Consider the following 24860-nt stretch of genomic DNA (forward strand, 5'->3'; position numbering starts at 1 on the left):
CAACTGTTCAAAATGTTCAAATAAGGCAAATGCCGAGCTGTAACCAACCCAGCTGTTTTTGTACCTCAATCCCATTTTCTATAGGTTACTTTTCTTTTTCTGTCCATAAATCTTCTTCCACCATGTGGCTGCGCTGGAGTCTCTGAGCCTACTCTGGCTCAGATGGCTGCCTGATTTGCATATCATTCATTGCTCAATTAAACACCTTTAAATTTAATTAGGCTGAAGTTTTTATTTTATCACTATCAGTACTACACTCTAGAGATGAAAACAAGATATTATTAAAATCCAGATTTGACAACAATTTTAACTAGAAACTCCTTTTCAAACTGGACATACTGTTTAAAGCAGTATGTTTTTTACTCTGGAAGTTAAGTAACATTTTCTTTAAAAAATGTCTCTTTGGGATTATATTGAGAAATTTAACCTCTCATGTCTTTTTTTTTTTTTTTTCCTGAGATTGATATATATTCATTCCCAAAATCTTAATCTAGCCCAAAGTAAACAAAATAAAGAGCTAGGAATAGATGAAGTGTGCTGTGTGTTGGACTATTTGGACTCATATATATCACGATATGATATTTCGCTAACAAATAATGAAATTGTGGAAATTCTATGTATATATTTTTCAGCAGACAAAAATAAATTTCCCAAATAGAATGACTTGCTTGGTTTGGAGCATTGTTGCTATTTATGCTGCAAAATTGCTTTTTCTCAAAATTCTAATTGTGAAATTTCCTAAGTGATATAGTATAATATTACTTTTTATAGTAGTTAATAATAAGGTCCTTCAATGGTACAATTCTGAAGCAAATAAATCTAGTCTTTGAAAAGTTTCTACATACTATGTTGCAAAAATTTAAAGATCAGCTGCTAGCATAAATAAATCCCGTAAATCATTCAGAAAGCTTCTGCTAGTAAGATTAACAGAACACAGGAAATATGTATTTCAAGATATACAAAGATTAGACCAGCCTCTCAGTCTAAGGAAGGTGACACTAAAACTCTGCTCACAGTTTAACGTTTAAAGACTACTAATCCTGATATATGAGATGTCATCCGAGTGAATATAAAGTTCCAGACTAAATAGAACAAAGCCCAATAAATAACTTAGCACTTCACATGATGGGACACCAGATGCTAGCAAAATTATCTGATCTTTACAGAGTTGTGTGGGTGGAGACAAACAAAATACCTCGCGGGAAGTGACTGTGTTGTTTTAAGGAAACAGAGAAAAGAATGTGACTTAGATAGAAAAAGACACATGTACATATTGCACTCTGCATGAAAGAGAAGCTTGGATATGCTGTGGGACCTTGTATTTTAACAAGACAAGTTAGGTGAACTTGTCTGTGAGGATGTCTGCGCACATCAAAGAGGAAGACTAGAAGCATCAGTGGCTAGAATTTTAATAAAATAATAAAAATCACCAGATCAGTAGCTGAGTTTGTCTGCTGGCTACAGAGCAGGTGGCTTCTGTTTCATAGGAACTGATTTGGGAAATCAAAGATTTTCAAATAATACTGTTGTACTTAAATGTGTGCCCTTATAAGTTTTCTTTATAAACACCCATGCAAATTACAAATAAAAGTTACTCAATGAATATGCTAAGGTATCCAGAATTTTTAAAAATATATTCTACAATTAATAGAAAGTAAACGGCACAGATGAATAGCCCAGCAATCTTGGGACTTGTCCAAAATAATGCGTAAATTTGAAACTAGTAAAATGCTTGAGTTAGAAGCAGATTGTATTTATATAAATAAAGAAGATGCTGGAAATCCAGTTAAGTTGCTTCTAAAAAATAAATATTTTCTTTCTTTCTTTTTTTTTTTTTTTTTGCAAATTGTAAGTATAATAAAATTCTGGTTAATGTGATGAACTGACCTGATATAGAAAGACAACCCTGCCCATCACAAATACACACACACACACACACACACACACACCATGTACATATATCAGAAGTATAATGTAATCCTTTTAAATTCTATAGTTGGCTTTTCAAATAAAAAAGGAATGAACAATTTTTAGAAACTGGAAATAGATTAGAAGAATATTTGGTGAATGTGAGCCAAAGCAGAAAACATACAAGGCTGTAAGAACTAATTAAAAGTCTTAGAGATAGAAGTTTTAATGGTTAAACAGAAAGAAGGAATAATGGCTTGTACAATATGGGAAGCAGGTACAAACCCTGGATAAGTCAAGGCTCTACTGATTATGTCATCTAGGAATAGCAACCAGAACAACTGCCTACTGGCGTTGGGAAGCTGCAGAAAGGTAGCAGTCTAAGCAGGGGTATGCAAGGATGAAGCGCCATCAAGAAGGTAACTGGGGCCGGGCGCGGTGGCTCAAGCCTGTAATCCCAGCACTTTGGGAGGCCGAGACGGGCGGATCACGAGGTCAGGAGATCGAGACCATCCTGGCTAACACGGTGAAACCCCGTCTCTACTAAAAAATACAAAAAATTAGCCGGGCGCGGCGGTGGGCGCCTGTAGTCCCAGCTACTCGGGAGGCTGAGGCAGGAAAATGGCGTAAACCCGGGAGGTAGAGCTTGCAGTGAGCTGAGATCCGGCCACTGCACTCCAGCCTGGGCGACAGAGCGAGACTCCGTCTCAAAAAAAAAAAAAAAAAAAAAAAAAAGGTAACTGAACCTCAAGCTTGACTCACTTTGCTGAAGGGCCTAACTAATACAATGCTAGCCCTGTGATCATGAAACAGTGAGCCAAGAAATTGACATAAAGCTGGTTATGAACAGTTGAAACTCGGAGGGCTCTCACAAAAGCAGCTTGAAATACAGCCTGGATTTGGGGAATGTCTATAGAAAATAATTCTCACTGAAAATGAATTCACAATCAGAAGTTATAAAATATGTAAGATTAAAACTAGAGAATTGACATGCCACAAACATGAAACAAGAGAAAAAATATGAAATAATTTCTTTGAAAAATTCAATGAGATTTAAAATCATTCTGGCAATCTGGTATGCCCAGTGTCTGGATAAACTATTCCTGGACAGAACATCTAACAATCTGGATAATGTATTTAACATGCCCTTTTAAATGCATAATTGAACTGGTAGGAAGTAAGACAGAACTTCGGAGACCAAGAAATTATGATAAATGTAACCTGAAAGGTTAAGAAAGGACTAAAACTGGCATTCACCCTGAGGCATCTGCTCATCTGTGGTGATGTGGAGTTTTTGTTTTCATATTAAATAACTAAATCATGTTATTCAAATACAAGAAGACTGACTTTTTGATGTCACAATAAATATTAATTACATGAAAAAAGAAAAGACAAACATCTTAAGAATTTTACCTTGGTGAAGAAGCAACAGAGTTTGATCTTATTGAGGGCGATTTTACAGATCTGAGGTTCAGGTCTACCACTTAAAAATAATCAAAACATAATATACATTAAGTATTCAAATTCTGAGTGTATGGTTTAATGAATGCTTACATCTCTATACATAATACCCACGTTAATAGTACTTTAAAGCAGACCAAGATACCTCTTACATATATTTCTCCTATTCAATAATGAACCAGGAAAACTGCTATCATGACTTATATCATCCTATGTTTATTTTGCATGTTGTTTGTCTTCATAAAAACAAAGTCTTTTGTATCTGACTTCAATTAACATAACGCCTATGATATACGGGTGTGGCAATATTTTATTATTTTTGCTCTACAATATTCCATTATATGATTATACCACAATTTGTTTATAATATCTGCTCTTCAAGTTTATTTCGGTTGCTTCCACTTTTTGACAATAAAACCAGGGCTGCTATTAAAATTCTTGTACATGTAGCTCAGTGAATGTGTGTACACAATTCTGTTGGTTCATACCTAAGAATTAAATGGACATGTCATAAGGTACACATATATCAAGCTTTAGCAGATTGAAAAATAGTGTTTCAAAATGGTTGCTTCTCATCTGCAGTGTATGGAGTTCCAGTTGCTCCACATCTTGGCCAATATTTGATTATGTTAGGCTCTTTAATTGTACCACCCTAGTGGGCTTGAAGTGCATTGTGCAGTTCATATTGTGGTTTTAACTTGCTTTTTCCTAATGAAGGAGGTAGTATGATATAACACATTTTAAATTCTTATTGACCGTGTATATTCTCTTTTAAAAATTCTTTGGACTGGTTTTACTTTTTTCCTCCTTAGTGTTTGCAATTTACCGACTGTTTTGTAGAAGGAATTTACATATTTTGTATATACATTTTTTTGTTTACATGCATAAAAATTTCTGCTACTCATGGATAGCATTTTTACATTCTTCATGGAATCTTTTGATAAACAAGTATTTTATTCTTGAAGTTAATACTTATTAATATTTTCTTTATAGTTAGGGCTTTCATTGTCCTATTTAAGAAAAAGTTTATGGTGTAACAAGATAAGCTGAATAAGCTACAAAAACTATGATGCTTGGTTTTTAAACCCGTAAGAGAACTTAAGATGAATAGAAATCTAGATGAATTATATTTCAATGAGGCAGGAGCCTGTCTTTGGAGAGAATAACACACAGTCGCTTTTATCTTTGCACATGTAGTAAAAAGAGAGTGAATCTGTCATAGGATAGCATAAGAAAACCCCAGAATAAAACTTTTAAAGAATTACAATGGCTGTGTATGCTCTGGCATAACTAATAGTTTTCCAAGCAGTCTCAGTATCCTCAGTATCTGTTTCTCCTCTAGTTGTTTCACACAAAGCCTTCACTGAGTAGATGATAGTAGTGCCTTTTATAGTGTGGGAAAAACAGTGTGACTGACAGCGTACTCCTCGGAAGCATGGGGAATTCACCAGTTACTCAGCCGAATAGGAACAGAGTGTAGGAAATGAAAAAGCATTCTCTCAGGTACACAAGGTTAGCTAGTACATGGAAGTAGTGACCTGAAGATTGGAGGCAGGGAAAGAGGGTTGGGGAAAATCCTTAAGATGACAGAGGCTTCACTGAGCATGTTGTCACCACACTGTGGCTGAAGGACAGGAGCAGGTAAAAAGGTTGCGAAAGATTCCCTGGAGGTACAGAAGATTTTCACCAAATGCAGATAAATGCATGGAGACTGGTAGGAGGGTAGGGCATTGGAGAGAAATGTCCACATTGCACAAAGATCTTTATTTAGTTCAAAGTAGTGGCCCTCTGTAGGCTAGGATTAATGCAGCAGGGTGGAGAAAGCTCCCTCAAAAGTGAAAAGCCATGGGCAGGGCTGAAAAGAAAAGAGAACTTCATAGTCATTTGGAAGACTGGGTATCAGACTATAAGGCAGAAGTAGATCTCCCACAGTTCAGAAGAGTTCTACTCAACTGTGAAGCAAAGAGGTATCTAGAGTGTGGCCAATGCTCAGATCCCAAGCTATCCTGAAATAAATATTCTTATCTCAAAGTCAAAAAAAGTTCTGAGCAAGTGGTGAAATGAGAGTCCTGTCAGACATACATGTAACTAAATCTGCGACAAAGCCTGAAACCAATTTAACCATAAATTATATTGATTCTTTGCACCATCCTTGTAGCAGCTTGACAGATGAAGAAATATTTTCTTTTCAGATGCAAATGTTATTTATTTTAATACTTATGTTTCTTGAACATGTAATATCAATATGTGGTAAAAAAAAAATATGACATATGTATCCTGGATAACATGGTGAAACCCCGTCTCTACTAAAAAAAAAAAACCAAAAATCTAGCCGGGCGAGGTGGCGGGCGCCTGTAGTCCCAGCTACTCGGGAGGCTGAGGCAGGAGAATGGCGTGAACCCGGGAGGCGGAGCTTGCAGTGAGCTGACATCCGGCCACTGCACTACAGCCTGGACTACAGAGCGAGACTCCATCTCAAAAAAAAAAACATATATATATATATATATATATATATATATATATATATGAGATATGTAGTGAAGCAAGAGCTTGTGAACAAGCTTGTTATTGTTTCTGAACAATAAGGGTAAAACAGTCAGCAGACCCACATATATACTATTTATTAGAATAAGAAAAGCCAGACTTTAAAATAACTATGGTTAATATGTTAAACTGACCTAGTAGAAAGGTGGACAAAATGCATGAATAAATTGGGAATTTTGACACAAAAATGTAAAGTAAGAAAATAAACAAACTACCAGAACAGAAAAAGAGTATCAAAAATGAAAAGTGTGTTTCTATGGACTTAACAATGGATCACACACTGAAGGAAATTGAATACAGGTCAAAATAAATTACCAAAACTAAAGCTAAAATAGAAAATACCTGTGTATGTATATATGTATGTATGTATCTATCCGTCTATCTACAAAATATCAAATGTTCTAGGTAAATAATAGTATGAGATAATATCACATGTTCTAATATATTTGTAATTAAATTTCTAGGAATAGGTAAAGAAAAGGAGGAGTGCGAAGACATTTTTGAAGAGATAGTGGCTGAAAATTTTTCAGAATTAATGAAAGATAGAAACCCACAGGTGTAAGGAGCTTAGTAAACTCCAAGCAAGACTAAACACATAAACACACACACACACACACACCCTTAAACTCCCCATCATAACCAAACATCTGCAAACTAAAGATAAAGAACCAAATACTAAAAGTGGCCAGAGGAAAATTACAATTACATTCAGGTAACAACAGCAACAACAAAATATGGCTCACAATGAAGGCTGGAAGATAGTGAGGTGGCATCTTTAAAGTCACCTTAAAGTCACTCAAAAAAATAAAAAATAAACTCAGAATTCTTTACTAGTATCCTGTTAAAATGAAGGTAAAATAAAAACATTTTCAAGAGCAAAGGCTGAAAAATTTGAGCACTAGCACAGAACTTTAAAATAAATTATTAAAAAGGTTCTTCAAGCCTAAGTAAAAATATGTATTTCCTTTAAGACTATTGACTATTTAAAGCAAACATAATAAATGTGTAGTATAGAATTAAATTTACGACAAGAGCAAAAATTTTGATGATGAAAGAAATAAATTACTTCTTTATGAATATTATTATATTACGATATAATATTTAAAATTATTCTGTGATAAATTAAGAATGTATTATTCTAATGATACTCTTGTGCAGTTTTGATGTTACGCTTGTGAGTTTCTCAGGAAAACACTGGGACATAAGATCTCTTTTTCTTTTATCTGGAAGAGTTTGTATGATGGCAATTTTTGTTTCTTCCTTAAGTATTTGGAAAAATGTATTGGTCAGTTTATCTCTGCCAGGAGATTTATTTGTGACAAACATTTTAGTTAACAGATTTCTTTAATAGATATCAAACTTTAACAATTCATTTCTTCTTTTGTCAGCTCCAGTAAGCTATGGCTTTTATTTTTGTTTTTGAGAAATTATCAAATTTCTAAAGTTATTCATCATATTTTTGTATTTTCTTTCTGAGATTTTCAAATCTGCAATATTGCCCTATTTTCTATTGTCTTTTGATTTTGTATGTGTGTGTTGGTGTGTCTTTTGTTTTTTTCTATTTACTTTTTTATATTTTTAGATTTTATATTTCTCTCTTTTTATCTTTGTTTCTTCCCCTTACTATATTTCTTAGATTTTATTTGCTGTTCTTTTCCTCGCTTATTGAAATGGAAGCTTTAATATATAATGAAAGTTACATAACTTGTCCTATCTTCTCTTGTAAGAACACATCTATTTTGGAATTTCTTATTGGAATCATTTGCTCTTTTAATATAATGCAATTGGGATATGTTGTCATATAGTTAATTTAAAAAAGGTAGTGTTAAAAATTATGCAATTATATTTAAAACATTAATTTTTATCTTAAAATGTATAAATATAAGTGGTATTATTAGCTGTATTGTGTTGAATGGTGTCCCCTCATAATTCAGGTAGACCTGAAACCTGTGACTGTGACCTTATTTGGAAATAGGCTCTTCAACATGTCATCTTATTAAGATAAGGTCATAAGGGATTATCTAATGATTAATGTCCTTATAAGAAAATGGAAATTCAGACACACACAAAAAGAGAAGGCCGTGAAAAGGTGGAGGCAGAGAATGAAGCGATTTATTTACCAGCCAATGAACACGAAGGACTGCTCATAACCACCAGAAGCTACAACAGAGATATGAAGCAGATGTTTCCTCAGAGTCTCCAAAAGTGAAGCAATCTCGCCAATTCGTTACCTAGATTTCAGACTTTGAACCTCTGCAACTGTGAACGCATACTTCCATTGTTTTAAGCTACCCATTTTGGGGCAGCGCCCTGAAACTAACACACTAGGTAATCTCTTAATATGGAAGGAATGAATCTTTTCTTCAGTTTGAGTTCACTGACTAGAATTTCAAAGTGTCGTGTGTGTGTGTGTGTGTGTGTGTGTTTCTCTCTTAAATTGCAGTTTCCAGTTTCGATTTTTTTTTCTTTGAGATGGAGTCTCGCTCTGTCGCCCAGGCTGACGTGCAGTGGTGTGATCTCGGCTCACTGCAAGCTCCGCCTCTCGAGTTCACGGAGCAATCTGGGTGCAGGATTTATGAGATGTTTACAATTAATCCACCCAATCCTTTATTGTTGTCTTGTCCACAACTATTTTTAAAGCAATTTCAAATGACATACTTACATTTATCTAATGTTAAGTATTTCAGCATGATTTTTATAAAAACATCCATCTTTGTTTTACATTAGTATTTTTTTGATCTTCCCAACAGTTACTCAGGCAAATTAGAGCTTGAAGTAAGTACCACAGAGTGTTGGTAAACATGCTATGGAGAGAGCTGGGTGGTTGCCAGCATTCCCCTGCTGTGAGTATCCCTCAGTGTGACTCACAGCAGAATGGGGAGGAATTATGAACCCAGAAATCTGTTGTTGGGGAAAGATAAGTCTATTTTGGTTTACTTGTACTTTATTATTTTACTTTATTGTTCTTTCTGTTTTTCAACAATCAATCTTTTGCTAGACAGCCTGTGGGACAGTTAGGGTAGAAAGAAAGAAGGGAGGTAAGTGGAAGTAGGACAGACAGGGAGAAACATGCTGACAGGTGATCTCCTATGCCATTGATTAATGTCAAACTTTAAATCCCAGGCTATTTCTCTCAAACCATTTATCTTCTGATCTACTTCCCTGAGTTACTGGGTGATATCAAGCAGGAAACACAAGCAACATTTTATCGGTATAACAGAAACAAAAATAGCAAGGATAGTGAATTGTTTCCATGATGAGACCACAAACTCCAAATATGTACCAGGTAAGTTGGGAATATTCTGCATTATACCTTCTTTCCTCTAATATAGATTTGATAAGGTAAAAGTTTCTTAAAATTAGTGAATATGTCTTTTGTTAACCAAGTTAATAAATAATAGCTAAAATACATTTAGTGATTAATATGTGCTGGCAAATTAGTTTGTTGTTCTTGTTTAACTGCCAAAATAATGTTTGATGTAGATAATAGGTATCCCAATTGATATGGTATGGCTGTGTCCCCACCCAAATCTCACCTTGAATTGTAGTTCACACAATCCCTATGTGTTGCAGGAGGGACCTAGTGGGAGATATTTGAACCATGGAGGTGTTTTCCTCCATGCTGTTCTCCTGATAGTGAATGAGTTCTCATGAGATCTGATGGTTTTATAAGGGGCTTACCCCTTTGCTCGGCTCTCATTCATCCACTTCCTGCTGCCCTATGAAGAAGGACATGTTTACTTCCCCTTTTGCCATGATTGTAGGTTTGTGAGGCCTCACCACTCGTGCTGAACTGTGAGTCAATTACACCTTTTTCCTTTATAAATTACCCAGTCTCAGGTATGTCCTTATAGTATCATGAGAACAGACTAACACACCAGTTTTACAGATAATTGAAATGTGTTAGTCATTTACCTGTTCTCACTCAGTTTAAGAGATTGAGCTATAATATAAATCAAGAAGATGTGCATATGACCATTATTCTGTCTTCTCATGCAGATTCAAATGGTGCTGAGCACAAGGCAATGCTCACGGGATATTAATTAACATATGTAGTAGATTAAATAGTAGCCCTCCAAAAGATATGCTTCTGTCTTAATCCTCAGAACCTGTGAATGTTACCTTATATCAAAAACAAACAAACAAAATGTAATTAAATAAAGAATTTTGAAATGAAGAGATGATCTTAGATTATCAGTGTCGGTCCTAAATCCAATGCAAGTGTTCTCATAAGAGACACATAGAGGAGAAGACATATAGAAGAGGAGGAGGCAGTGTGACCACAGAGGAAGATCCTGGACTGATGTAGCAAAAGTCAAGGAATCCCCACAATGACAGGAGCCGGAAGAGGCAAAGAACGGATTCTTTCCCAGAGCCTCCAAAGAAAGTGTGATCCCGAGGGCATTTCGCCTCCAGAACTATAAGAAAATAAATTTCTGTGTTTCTAAGCCACCCAGCTAGACTTAATTTTTACAACAGAAAAGTTGCATAGCATAGGAGATTAAGAAGTTTTTAAAAATGAATGGAAGAAGTAGATTGAGAGGTAGGAGAGGAATCTACCCATTATAGTTAGAATTTTGCATAAAAATTTCAGGCCTCTGGTTTCTAATTAATAAATTTATCTTCCTGCCTTTGAGGTATTCACTGATAATGAATTTCCAGTTATTAAAAAAAAAAAACTCATTTGTTTAAATCAATAATTTCCTGAAAGAAACATATACAATATTTCAAATAAAAACGAATTAATAATAATCACCTGGGTGAAATCTTGTGTAAGGATGCTATTCCTTCAGCAACTTTGCTCATTAACACTAAGTTAAAAGATTTAGAGTCTCCATTGTTCCTCTGAGGTACGTTGTTTGGAATTTTATCTTGACCTTTTGGAGTAAAAGAGTAGTGTCTAATGGGAGAAATCAGTAAATAATCCCTTTCACCAGACAGGCAAACCCAAAACAAATCTGGTTTTTAACAGCAAAATTGATTTCTGCATTCTATTGGTGAAGCAGATAAGAAAGAATTAACACTAATTTTTCTGGAAGACATAAGCACATTTTTGCTAAAATTTCAGCTTTTCACAACACTTTTCACAATGAGAGTAGGAAATGAGAACACACATGTTGGAAGGATGCTTTCAAAATATAAATCAACACATGATAGTACTGCTTAAAAGCCCCCAACACCTTCTAATTATTATTATTATTTTTTTTATTTTGAGACAGAGTCTCGCTCTGTCTCCCAGGCTGGAGTACAGTGGCGTGAACTCAGCTTACTGCAAGCTCTGCCTCCTGGGTTCACACCATTCTCCTGCTTCAGCCTCCCCAGTAGCTGGGACTACAGGTGCCCACCACCATGTCCGGCTAATTTTTTTTTTTTGTATTTTTTAGTAGAGATGGGGTTTCACCGTGTTAGCCAGGATGGTCTCGATCTCCTGACCTCCTGATCCGCCTGCCTTGGCTTCCCAAAGTGCTGGGATTACAGGCATGAGCCACCGTGCCTGGCTCTAATTATTTTTTTAAATAAAATCTCTTACTTATGCTGGCTTAAAGTAGCTTAAATGATCCAATCCTTGAATAACCCATTTTTATTTGTTCATTTGTTTTTGTGATAAATTTTACATACTGTGAAGTACAGTGTATAAATTTGATTAATGCTGACAAACAAATGAAATCAACAATAGAAAAATTATATAAAAGATTCTTACAATTCCAGAAAATGTCTTTGTTCCTATATCCCTTCTAATCCCAATGCCCACTGGACATTGCTGTTCTTGTTCTCATCATCATAAGTTAGAGTTTCCTCTTGTTGATATTTGTGTAATGGAATCCCACAGTGGTCTTTGGGTTTGGCTTTTTCTGTCAAATATGATATTGTTGAGATCCATCTATGTTGTTCCACGTGATATTAGTTTATTTTTTAAAATAATATTCAATGGCAAGAATGTACCACAAAGCACTTATTCATTGCCATGTTGAGGATGATTGGTTGTTTCAGTGTTTACACAATTTAATTACCCAAATTTTTAGTATTTAGCTCCTAATTACATTGACTTTGTGAACATGTCTTTCGTTGTACACACATCTTCATTTCTCTAGACTAAAATCCTAGAAATGAAATTGCCAGCTCGTGGGGTAGCTGCATGTTTAACATTTTAAAGAAACTACACACTCTATTCCTGAATGGTAAAACCACTTAATATTCTTAGCAAAGTATTAAGATTCCAGTATCTCTGTACCCTAACCAGTTCTTTGTGTTTTAGTCCTTTTAGTTTTGTCATTCCAGTGTTTCTATCTTGTAGTTTTAATTTGGATATCTCCAAATGCTAATATTGAGGAGTTTTTAAATACTTACTGGCCATTCATATATCTTCTTTTGTAAACTGTTGTTCTTCTCTTCTTCCGTCAATTTTAATTGAGCAATTTTTAAATTATTGATTTGATATATTACATATTTTGAATACCTCTCCTTAGAAAGATATATATGCAAAAACATTTTTTTTTCTTTTCTGAGCCTGCCTTTTCGTCCTTAAGTATTGTCTTTTGATGAGCAGAAGTGTTTAATTTGATGAAATACAGATAATCGGTTACTTTTAACAGTATATTTTGTGTTTTCACTCGGGTTTGCTTGACTATTACAAGACCTTACAAATATTCTTCTTTATTTTTTCTAGGATATTTATAGTTTTAGCTTTACTTTTTATGTCTACCACTCATTGTAAAATAACTATGGTGTGCGGTGGGAGGTAGGGGTTGAAGTTTACTTTTACTTTTTTTCCCGTAAATTTTTTCTGTTGTTTCACATCATCTATTTAAAATACACTTTATTTTCCTCCGTTGAATTTATTTGGCACTTTATTTGAAAAGCTGTGTAAATGTGGGTGTTACTTCTGGACTTTTTATTCAGAGTCATTAATATTTTTGTTGAATTTTATTCCAATACCATAGTGTCCTGATTAGTAAAACTTTTTAATAAGTAATGAAATGTGATAATGCCCATCCTATAATCTTGCTCTCTTTTTCTAAGGATCAGTCTGTCTATTCTAGGTCCTTGGCCCTTCCCCTATGTTAGAATCAGACAGCGAAATTCTACCAACAAAAAAGCCTGCTGAGAATTTGATTAAACCTGCATTAGCTTTATAGGTCAATTTAGTTAGAATTTGTGATATATTTTTGTGGTTATAACGGTAAAAGTCTTGCATGTCTTTTGTTAAATTTATCTTCTTCAGCTCATATGGGCACTTTGTGTTGGCAGAATAGTGCTATAAAGAAGTTAGGGACAAAATGGAAGGAATCGTCAATAAGTAAATTATTTAATTAACATTTATCACTCTTAATTATGTAACGGTCATGTGAATCCCAGTAAAGAAACAAAGTTATAAACTTGCACTGTCTTCAGAAGTTATAACTAACTTAACATATCTAGTTCTATGAAAACAATTTTCTCGTTAGGTAAACTTTGTGTAATAAAGCAATGTTTTTATGTTAACTCTCTGAAATAGCTGAGAATATTTTCTTTGAAAACCACCTTTTATGAATCATAAAGGTACTCCAATTGAACAACTATACCCTAAACTGCCATGGTTTGGATCATGCAAGGGTTTTATCTTTGAATCCCAGCCTGTCTGTTGTCATCTGAATTTAAATCCTCCTACTTGCAGTTATACATGGAAAAGTGGAAATTTTTAAATCGCATAATTGAGAGACTAGATGCAGAATTTCAGAACACTAAGCATCAATCAAGCTTCATTGTAGATGCCCCTATGTAAGCTGCCTTCATTAATTAGAACAATAAACAATTTACCCATATGTCTTAGTCCATTCTGTACTGCTACAACAGAATAGCACAGACTGGAAAATTCATAAACAATAACTTATTTGGCTCAACAGCTGTGGAGGCTAGGAAGTCCAAGATTGAGGGATGGCACCTGGTGAGGTCCTTCTCGCTGTATCAAAACATGGTGAAAGACATCACATGACAGGAAAACAAGAGAAGGCTGGACTCACTTTCATAACAAATCCAGTCTGAAGATAACAAAACCACTCCTGTAATAATGACATTAATCCACTCATTAGGGCAGAGTCATTACAACCTAATCACCTCTTAAAGGTTCCACCTCTCAACACTGTTGAATTTGGGAATAAGTTACCGACACATGATCTTTGAGAGACACATTCAAACCATAGCACCATATAAATTTTTACTGCTGAATTTATTCACGATTTTCTCTAACTAAAGATATTCGTCAGCATTTGAAAATTCAAAGTGCACCATAAACATGAATTTTCAATTGCTGCAGAATAGCAGTATTATCATCCACTTTAATCTGCATCTGAACATTTATAGATGATGATACAGTTACAGAAAATGATACTAGATTCATTCAAGTGATGATCTTTTTAAAGTCTTACTCTCAAAAGCTTTGGAAAGCTTTTAGAAGCTTTGGAAATTCAGTCAATGATAGAAATTGCCTTCATATCCTTTATGTTTCTTCTGAATTAACAGTAGGAGTTCCCTGTCAGACTCATCTCATGCAAATGGTGTCATATATCATCTCAACCATTTATTCGAAAAGCATGTATGGCTTACCTACTTTGTGTCAGGCCACAAATGCCACTTGCCATCTAGTTCCTTAGAAATTAGTAAGAACATACATAAAATAACATAGTAAACCACAAATTAAACAAAATAATGGTAGTGACATGAGGAAAATAAAGTTCTAGATTGAGTTTCTGAGAGAATGGGAATTCTTTAGATACTTATTGCAAGTATGTCTGAGATAAGATCTGAGTGACAGGAAGGAGCTGACATATTTAGGTCAGAGTAACCGGAATTTAGGCAGAAGGGATAGCTGTTACAAAGGTTCTGAACTTGAAACACACATCATGTATTTTTTTCGGGTACAGAAAGAAGGTCAATGAGGATGAAGTGTAGTACCAGTGGGGAATAGTTTTACCATATGGCATGGCAGAGATAGGCCAGGAACACAATCATTTTAAATTTGTTATCTCAGTTAAGGCATTTAGATTGTATTCTAAGTTTTTTAGAAAACATTGGAAGGCTTTAAATAAAACCCCATTTAAATAAAGAGCTAGGTGTTTGTTGACAAATATTAGTGAGTTTGAGAAATCCTGAAATTTAAACATAATAATTATTTAAGTCAGAATAGTCAAGATTAATGTACAGTAAACACAACTATCCTCTAACCTCTCAGGCCAAATGAATTCATTGTCTTTGCTCTGGACCTAGGCACGTGGATTCACCTTCTTCAGGGCAACGTTTGCACTCAGGCAAAATAAAAAGAGAAAATAGTGAATTATGTGCTGGACCCTGGAGTTTCTGCTCAGAAGTGATGCATGTCATTTCCACTCACTTTTTTTTTTGTCATGAAAGCAAATTCCATAAACAAGCTGGAGGTTTATGCAGCACAGAAGTAATAATTCTTCATCTAGTTAGGACAAAAAGTATTTTTAAACAATTTAGTATACCAAATAATGCATCATGTCACTGATGTGCTTCAATAACTACTCATATTGCAACTCTTAAGCTAATATTCTTTATGTTATCATATATTGAAAACAACATATTTTAGTCACTTTATTGGAGTTAGATTTCTACAACTAATACACACAAACACACACACAAACAGAAACATTACAAACAATATCATAATTCTAAAAAACCTGCCACTCAAAAACTAATATTAAAGAATTATAAGAAATGACAAGGACTTACCTATTTTATACTTTCCACAGGAATCTTGATTTAGATAATTAAAGATGAGATTTCAGAAAATGGGAAATAAAAATAAAAATACTGTTAACATAGAATGAAAATAAAATGAGAAAGAAAATACGGCAGAGAAATATAGATGTCTTCAACATATGCTATTTGTTTTCCAGTGTGATAGAGCTGTTTTGATTTGGGGCTAGGCACCTGGCTACCCAGAATGGTACATCTATTTCTCAGAACTTTTTGCAAGGAAGTGTGGACATAAGACAGAGGTTTGGTAATGAAATGTAAATGTCAGTGTCTCATGGTGGCTTCTAGAAGCCTTTCTTTAAAAAAAAACAAGCAAACAAACAAACAAAGAAACCCACAAAACTATTCCATTTACAATTTTTTTTTTTTTTTAATTTCTTGATTCTACTACCTTCCACCTCCCATAGAGGTGCTTTCCTGAACTATGAGGATAAGAGACATAAATCAGGAACGGTGGGGCAGTGAGCTGGGGATAGCCTGGTCTTTGTACTTAGAAGTTTTGGAGGATTTTCCTCTAACTCATGCTTATTTGAAAGTAAAATAAGCAACTATCTTTTATTTCAGAACTTGATGTCGGCAATATATATTATGGCTTTATGTGGAAAACAAAATGGTGTCAAAAACTTTGGTCTCAATCCTCAACTGTTTTCCTTACTTATGGATGAAAGGTGAAGATTATGAGGTTAGAGGTTCTTTTCGTTTTAACAGCTGAGATGAACACTCAATTTAAGACAATTTTATCTTGACACAGAATTCAAATGAAATACTTTAATTGTCATTTAAAATAGTCATAGTAATCATTGGCTTTTTAAGTGTACTTTTTTTATACACTTGAAACGTAAATGACAAAAATTAGAAAAATACCAAATTTACTTCATGAATCACAGTTCTATGGTTCAGACTTCATAATTGACAGTTCTATGGTTCAGAGTCATGAATCACCAGTCTTACTTTTATTAATCTTATTCAATTCCTCAGGGTCCAAAAATGGAAGGAAAAACAACAACAACAACAACAACAACAAAAACTAGAAATGCCTAAGAATAGCCTATCTGGTTGATTATAACTAGAAGTACATTGAGAGTTACCATTATTCTCATTTTGGTTCTCAGTTGGCATACTTTTATTTGTACCAGTAGAGTGAAATAATAGGGCTTGTGTGAAGTAGTATAGTCCCCTGGCAAGAAGATGTGACATTTTGTCAAGGTAAAGGGAGAACTAAAAAGAAATGGAACGATTCCATATAGAGTGACTAGGTTTAGCTCTTTATTTATTCTGGTTTTCTTAATATTTTTTTTTTTTTTGGAAAGTTGGTATAGCTAAAAGCTACATTTTTCAGTTTTTTTATTTTTTTTTTTCTGACCACATTTCTTGTAGTGAGTAGGGGTTAGTTCACTTCAACTTTAACCAACTTATTACCTCTGATCTAGGAACCAAATGGCAAATCTTTTCCCTTTTAAATGTATCCCTAGTGCCTTGGTAAATATTGTTAAATAATTTTATGAGTTGTAGATCAACCTATTAATAACAAAAGATAATTTCAAAATTCAAGATTAAAATGTTTTATTTTGGTGTTACACACACACACACACACATTTTCAGAGATTTTCCAAGTATGTGTATGTGTATATATGTGTGTGTATATATATATATATATTTTTAGATGGAGTCTCGCTCTGTCGCCCAGGCTGGAGTGCAGTGGCATGATCTTAGCTCACTACAACCTCCGCCTCCCCTGATAATGCCATTCTTCTGCCCCATCCTCCCAAGTAACTGGGATTACGGGCACCCACTACCATGCCTGGCTAATTTTTGCAAGCATATGCAGTTTTATTGTGCACTAATACTCAATCAGGAGGAATTAAGTTTAAGAAAAAAAAAAACTTTAAAAGAAATTTCTATTGTATCTAGGGGAATTTTAATCCCCGAAAAGAGAAGGGAGAATACAGCTGATTGTGACAGTTCACTTCATTTGGGGTACCAATGGATGATGAGGTTATTGTTGCCATTGTTTCTCCTCAGTCTCCAGTCTCCTTTTGGTCTTCCTTCCTGCTAATTCCTCCTCCTTATCTTCTCCTTTACATTTTATTTCTCTTCATCTTTCCTTTCCAAACCCCTTTCCACTCTTCTTGCTTCTTTTCTTCTTTCTTCTGCCCTTTATCCTCCTCTTTCCCTGTCTCACTCTGCTCCCAGTCGACTTCTTTTCCCTGCCACTTCCCTTTCCTTCTCCCTGCTGTTTTATCATTTACATCATTCCTTCTTTTCCCACACTCTCCCAATCACCTCTTTGTTTACTTCTAAGAAGGGTAAAAACATTCTAAGATTAGGACAATCTGATTAATGACATGTTAGCTTTGATATTTTCTGTGAATCTCCAGTGCATGATTCTGACAACTGGCTTTGTGCCTTATATTTTTCTCTCCCTTAGAAATAAACATTGCATGATTATTGCTATAAAATATATCCCAGACAGAGCACTGAGAGATGGAAATTAGAAAATAAAAAAAAAAAATAGGGATACGGGTTGTCCCAACACCCAAATCTTTTCATAGGGTTTTCTACAATATTTTTATTATTGTGTTCGTAAATATATATATTGATACAAAATCTTTGCGTTTGAAGTTAGTTATTTTATAAAGCTTGTCCCTTGTGTCTAGATGCGTTTTTCCCCCTTAGCTTCAGGCAACTACTTGCTTCATTTTCTGAGTCATAACAAAACTTTCTTTCCTGCTTTTTTTCCTTGTAGATTTGTATGAGTTTATAAGTTTGATGTTTATTCTACTCTTACTGAATCTTAATACATTTAACATTTTCTTACTAATGCACACACATATTCTCTAACCTTCCCCCATGGGCTAAAACAAATCCATTGCAAAGAACAGAAAACCTCTAAATCCCAGAACACTTTTTTTCAGCAGTTGTTCTGAAATGATAGAATATGTGAAAATACGTGTTAGAAACTTTAGAAGTTGCCTTATCTAAATTGTTAATACTACATATAAAAACAAAGCAATAGATTAAAAACAGGAGGGGACAAATTACTAGTGTGCAGAAATCCCAAGCCTTCAGCACAGATTTTAGAATTCATCATTAGTACTCGTCATCATTCAATTTTCATCACTTCTCTTCCATTAAGTGCCAGGGTCTTGTCCTCAGCTGAATCTTAGAATGCTGATGATTGTGGTAGATTCAGTAGACAGGCTTACTCAAAATATGGTACAAGATCCTGCTGGCGTATCTTCCTTTAACATAGACAGTGGGAAACTACAAGCTCCATGTTCCTGACTTGCAGCAAAGATTCTGGTAATAATTTTAGTTCTAAAATTCAGATTTACCCACATATTTGGTTTTTAAGATGAGATAAGTGGGGGAACACACAGTAGTTCCTGAGATCCATTTTGCCAGTTCAGATCTTGCAGCAAACCGGAGCTGATGGTTCTGATAGTAACCTTCTGATCTTGTCAGCACCACTTTCCTGTTTCAGGAGCTCAACCTTTGATAATGTCTTGATGAAACTCCCACTCCCTGGCCTTGAAAAAAGTTAGTTTCTTTGTAAGCAAAGTTCAGTAATGTTATCCTTGGAGTTATTCTAGGGGCAGAAGCCAGGATATATTCTTCTAGTCCTTATAACAGCTTTGTAGGCAGCTCATTTTTCTTAAAATAACTTGAGATATTTTTATCTTTGTAACTTAGATCCACTTGACAATGTTTGGTGTTAGAATTTGTTGTAAGCTATCAATCCTCACGATTTGGAATCTGGAAAATCAAGATGTTAATTGTGTTTCAGTGAGTTAAAGATTAATTATCATTGAAAGGTGAAACACAGTATAGTCTGTGGTATGCTGTGGCAAAAGTTACTGAAATTATCACTTGTGTTCAGTTGACATAAAGTGCTTATTTAATGCATGACTTTGACAGAACAAGTGACAGTTGCCAGAGGACAATAAATATTTCTGGGCAAAGTGTGTTGTTCTCATTGCACTGGAGTACTGGAGAAAGAAAGCAATAGATTTAGAGTTAACTTGACTCAGGACATGTCAGAGAAAGAGAATTTCTATAACTTATTTAAAAGTGTTTTGTTGAAGCCTGATGGCTCATGTATCTTAAAGCAGATGTGTGACTTTGTTGATTCCTAAATCAATTCATAGCAATGTAAAGTTTTTAAAATAAGCATTAAGGAATTGATTAGCAAAGATTGGAAACATTTGGGAAATTCTAAGAACTCTAAACTCTAGAATGCTCCTGTGTATCTCCAATGCTAGCAGAAATAGAATCCTCCCCGTCATATAAGGGAGGTCCTGTTTTCTATAGAGATACTGTTACAGTCACACAAGAGGTCATTACCTTGCAAGAAAATTCCAGCTGCCATGGCCCACCTTTCCCACAGTCATTATTTCTTTATCTATTACTAGATGCAGATTGTTACATGCCCCATGGGGTTAATAAAAAATTAAACCTGGGAGACAAAGCGTTACAATGCCAATAGAATTTCAAGATTTGATTAATGTGTATTAGGGATCCTGATCCTGGGAAATTTGTATGGCAAATACGTCTTGTAGTGCTAGATGAGGAAGGGAGAACATAATTTAGTTGGACTTATTCTTAATGAAATAGACTTACCAATGATTCTGGGTTCAATGTGGGAAGTTGAACATCTAGGAGCAATATCATTTGTGTGGTTACTAAATGGAATCTTGGGCTCAATGATGGCTTACTGAGAATGAGTTGAAAAAGCAAATCGTTCTTAGATAGAATGGATATTAATGGATTCAATAAATTAGATAAAGTTGGTACAGTAGATTCCTCAAGATCTACTTGCACAACCATTTCCTAAATACATCTACTGGGACAGTTCTCAAAGAAGACTTCCTTCACCAAGGCATTGAGAACACATAAGAAATGAAGCAATTACACCCTTGAAAAAGGATAAAATGGAGGTATCAATAAAGGTTGGGTATGTCACTGTTGAAATAAGCTTCCTAAATGTAGATAGTAGAATATTGGTGAAGAAAATTCCAGGCAATAGTATTTAATTTTTCTTTTAATAGAGACGGGGTCTCACTATTCACAAAGGCAATCATATTTAGTTGGTAAAAGAAAAGCAGAAACAATTGCCATTCAATGCAGCAGAGCAAAAGCAGTAATTAAAATGACTAACCAAAAATGGAGTTCCTGGAACATGAATTGTTGGGGCATCTTCTAAGGTCTTTTTGTTCTGTATAACAACATATCTCTAAATATTGTGAATCTAGCCTGATAGGAGTCACAGTGATGGAAAGTCTCTGCCTCACATTTAATCCCCAACTTCCATCAGGTTATGAATCCCAAGTACACTGAGGAGACAAGACTTTTTTGAAGGAAGACCCTGAAACAATCTGACAAGTACACACCATAACTCTTTTTCTTGATTGTTACTGTAAGCACCAGAGTCTTCTTCAGAAAATGAATACTTACTTGGGTAAGGGAAACATGTAGAACTTTTTGGGAGAATAATATAGACACTGGCTTTAGTTAATAACCATTCTTGGTAATTTAGTGGACCAATGAGGATCAATAGTATGATTTGGTTTTGGGGTTTAGGTGATAAAGTTCTGCCTAAAATGATTTAAAAATTAGTATGACATTTATATGAATCCATTAATTTTTTAATTTTCCAAGCTCATGGGTATGGTGTTATTTTTCAGAAACTGGTAGACTCATTATTTTTTTTCTTTTGGCTTTCACATGCCTAGGACTAGCGTCATATGAAAAAGAACATAATTCCCTGAATTAATACCCTGACAAAATTTAAACTATATTCAATAATACGTCCTTTGGGAAAAGCAGAAATTAACATCACTTTCTAAAACTTGGAAGATGAAATGTTGTTGATTTCTACTGTGTTCATATTTTACTTTTGTGTTTTCTTGAGATAGAACATGAAAAATGGCAACAATTTATTTTAGGTTTAACCAGGTGATGTTTCATTGCTTGCTACTATCTCATATATGTTCTTTGTATTGAAGTAAATCAGTGTAACTTCTGTCATCTGGCATGTGGCAATAATATCTAAACTTTTTTATACCAATATACAATTTTAAGAAGGATATCATAAAATTAATTGCAAGAACCCAAATGACTGGATCTTTTTTGCATGTTGCTTTAATACCTTGCTTTTCAGTGAGTGGCATAAAAATGGGTTTCTTATGTTCCTACTCTTTTCACTTTTACTGAAATTTTATTTACCTTATTTGTTGAGGTAACATCTTACCAAGTGTTGATGAAGCTAATAGATTTACCAATAGTAGACCCTGACCAAAACTTCTGAATATTATTCTATCATTATGGCAAATGTCCATTACTTTCGAAAATTGTTACTTCTATGATAAAAAACACATTCTCTTTTAAAATCATGCTTTAAAAATCCACCTTTAGCTGGCTGATTTACACTATTAAATGTATTAAAATAAAAAGATAGTTTGTCACTCTGTATAGTATAATTCCTATATTTAAATATGATTGTGTAGTATAATAGTGCTTTTACATGTATTAGCTTTAATTTTCTTGTGGATTACAAACCTGTGAAGTTTGCAGCATATATAAATATAATGCATATTCTACAAAAGAAAAATAATGATGTTTCAAGAATTTCTGTTCAACATCCAGGTTATAAAACTTAGTTTGAGAATCTTAAAAAAGTGTTTTATTACTTTAGCAAATATTTTCATGTTCTTATTAAGCAATCTCCTCTCTTTCTCACAATTTGGAAATCCACAAAAAAAAAAAAACTTGTATATATGTAGTAAACAGAAGTGATTAAAAGTTCATGATTTATTTTTCTGAAGTTGTGTGATAGGAAGAGTTGTTACTTAAAATAAAATTATTTTTATATTCAGTATTTAGATAGGTAATAACTTTCTAACTTGTCTCTAAGTACATCATTAGGTGAAGTAAAAGATGATTTTGCTTTGCAGTAGACTATTGAAAATTAAATGACTTTTTAATACCATACTGATGACTATCTCTAAATGATCTAATCTTAGATTTTTATTGAAATACTCAGAAACTCTATACTCAATTAGATGGACCACTGACCTACTCTGGCTTGAAAACTTCTATACATTTTTTATTCTCATAGTTAATTTTGTTACTTCCTCTAGAGCTCTTTTTGTAAATACTCAGCAGTCACAAGCTCTGTGAATGAGTAAGTCTAGACGAGTTGCCAGTACTCAGATTTCTCACACACATTTGTGTAAAATATATTACACTGAAAACTTACTTGTGCAATAAACGTTTTTCACGTATCAAGAAAACATGTTAGAATAGAACCTAACACCAACATTGTGCTAGAATAGAAACTGACACTTACGCTGTGCTGGAAAATATAAACAATCATCAAGATTCACATATGCTCCTGTCATGTCTTCATAGGGCCTGTTACAAAGTAGATGTTCAAAAATTATGCGCTGACAGTTTGTAAAAGCTCTCTTTGCAAATTATGGTCCCTTCCTTAATGCTCACCATCACCACATGAATAAAGAAAACCACTGATGAATGTGATTATGTCTTGAGTCTTTCAAGCAGTTCTTTTCATGAAGTAAGCACACAGTGATTTCTTGTTGACAACAAATTGCAATAATATATACAACTTTCACTTCTCCTTGTCTCAATGTCAACAGACTATTACATATAATTTGCTATATAATCCAATTACTTTTCTAAAATAGCCACATGAGCATCTCTTAAGCCTTTGCAGAATCTAAAGATAAAACGAAATGTGGAAATATACTAGCCTAAAATAGCAATCTTATATTTACAAAATGATGGCATATATTTATGCCATGCCGTCATTTACATATATATGTACACAAACACATACATGCATGTATGTGTTATAGATGTGTGATTAGTAAGCACATACACATTCACAGATTCATACATATAAAATATGTACACACTAGTTATGAAAATATGTTATTCCAAAAATTAGCAGCTCTCTTGTGAAATAATGATAAAAGGAGCAAAAGTATTTACCCTGGCTTTCCTGTCATATGTAGCAATACCTTAAAAGCATAAAATGTTATATATAACATAATGTATATATCAATATATAGTATACATAAATTACAGATTAGAATTATATATAAGGACTTAGAATATTAAGGCAGAAAAATATGAGTAAAAGAGGACATTAGAAAATAATATTGGCTTAAAAAGTCTCGTGCCTGTAATGCCAGCACTTTAGGAGACCAAGGCAAGTGGATCAGTTGAGGTCAGGAGTTCAAGACCATGGCCAACATGGTGAAACCCCATCTCTACAAAAATACAAAATTAGCTGGGTGTGGTGGTGAGCACCTGTAGTTCCAGCTACTCGGGAGGCTGAGGCAGGAGAATCGCTTGAACCTGGGAGCCAGAGGTTGCAGTGAGTTGAAATTGTGCCAGTGAACTCCAGCTGGGGCAACAGAACAAGACTGTCTCAAAACAAATAAATAATAAAAAATATGAAAGATATTAGTAATGTCATATACAGAATACATGTTACTTATGTATTATTATTTACTTTCTATAAATTGAACGGTTTCATCATGCATAATTATTAGTATAGAGTTGCAGATAAAAATGCTATGTTAATGCAAAACTTTTGAAATAATGAGGATTTACACGAGTAAAATTAAAATGTACCATGAAATTTCTGTTTGTTTGGTTTTAATTATTCAGAATTGGCTATGCAGAATACATAATTTTTGATAAATGTTCTTTTATAAAATAAAGTTATGTAAGTCTTGGTAAATATTGTGAGACAATAAACAGTTTGGTGAATTATTTTTTGGTTTTGGTTACCATATCAGAAAGTTGAAAATTACATATCATATGCTAAAAGAACTTTTGCTGAGGCAGGTCTTAAGGGATTAAAACTGTTTTAATTATGGTATTCCATCAATGGAATATTTGTTCTTTCTAAAACCTTCCTGCAATGAGAGAACAAATGATCCCTTCAATAAACTCAGTCTGTAAAGAACTCTTCAGTTGAGTATGTATTTAAATCACATAAACAATGCAAGTGGACAAGTATCTGCATTTTTTATTCATCAATTTATACTTGAATTGTGAACAATCAAAATAAAATAGGCAAATATTCTAATAAATTAAAATATTTTACTCTGTTTACAACTGGATTTTGGTTCAGAGGAAATATTCCTGCCACCTGTCGC

The sequence above is a fragment of the Papio anubis genome, chromosome 3, assembly GCF_008728515.1.
Source record: "Papio anubis isolate 15944 chromosome 3, Panubis1.0, whole genome shotgun sequence".
NCBI lineage: Eukaryota > Metazoa > Chordata > Mammalia > Primates > Cercopithecidae > Papio > Papio anubis.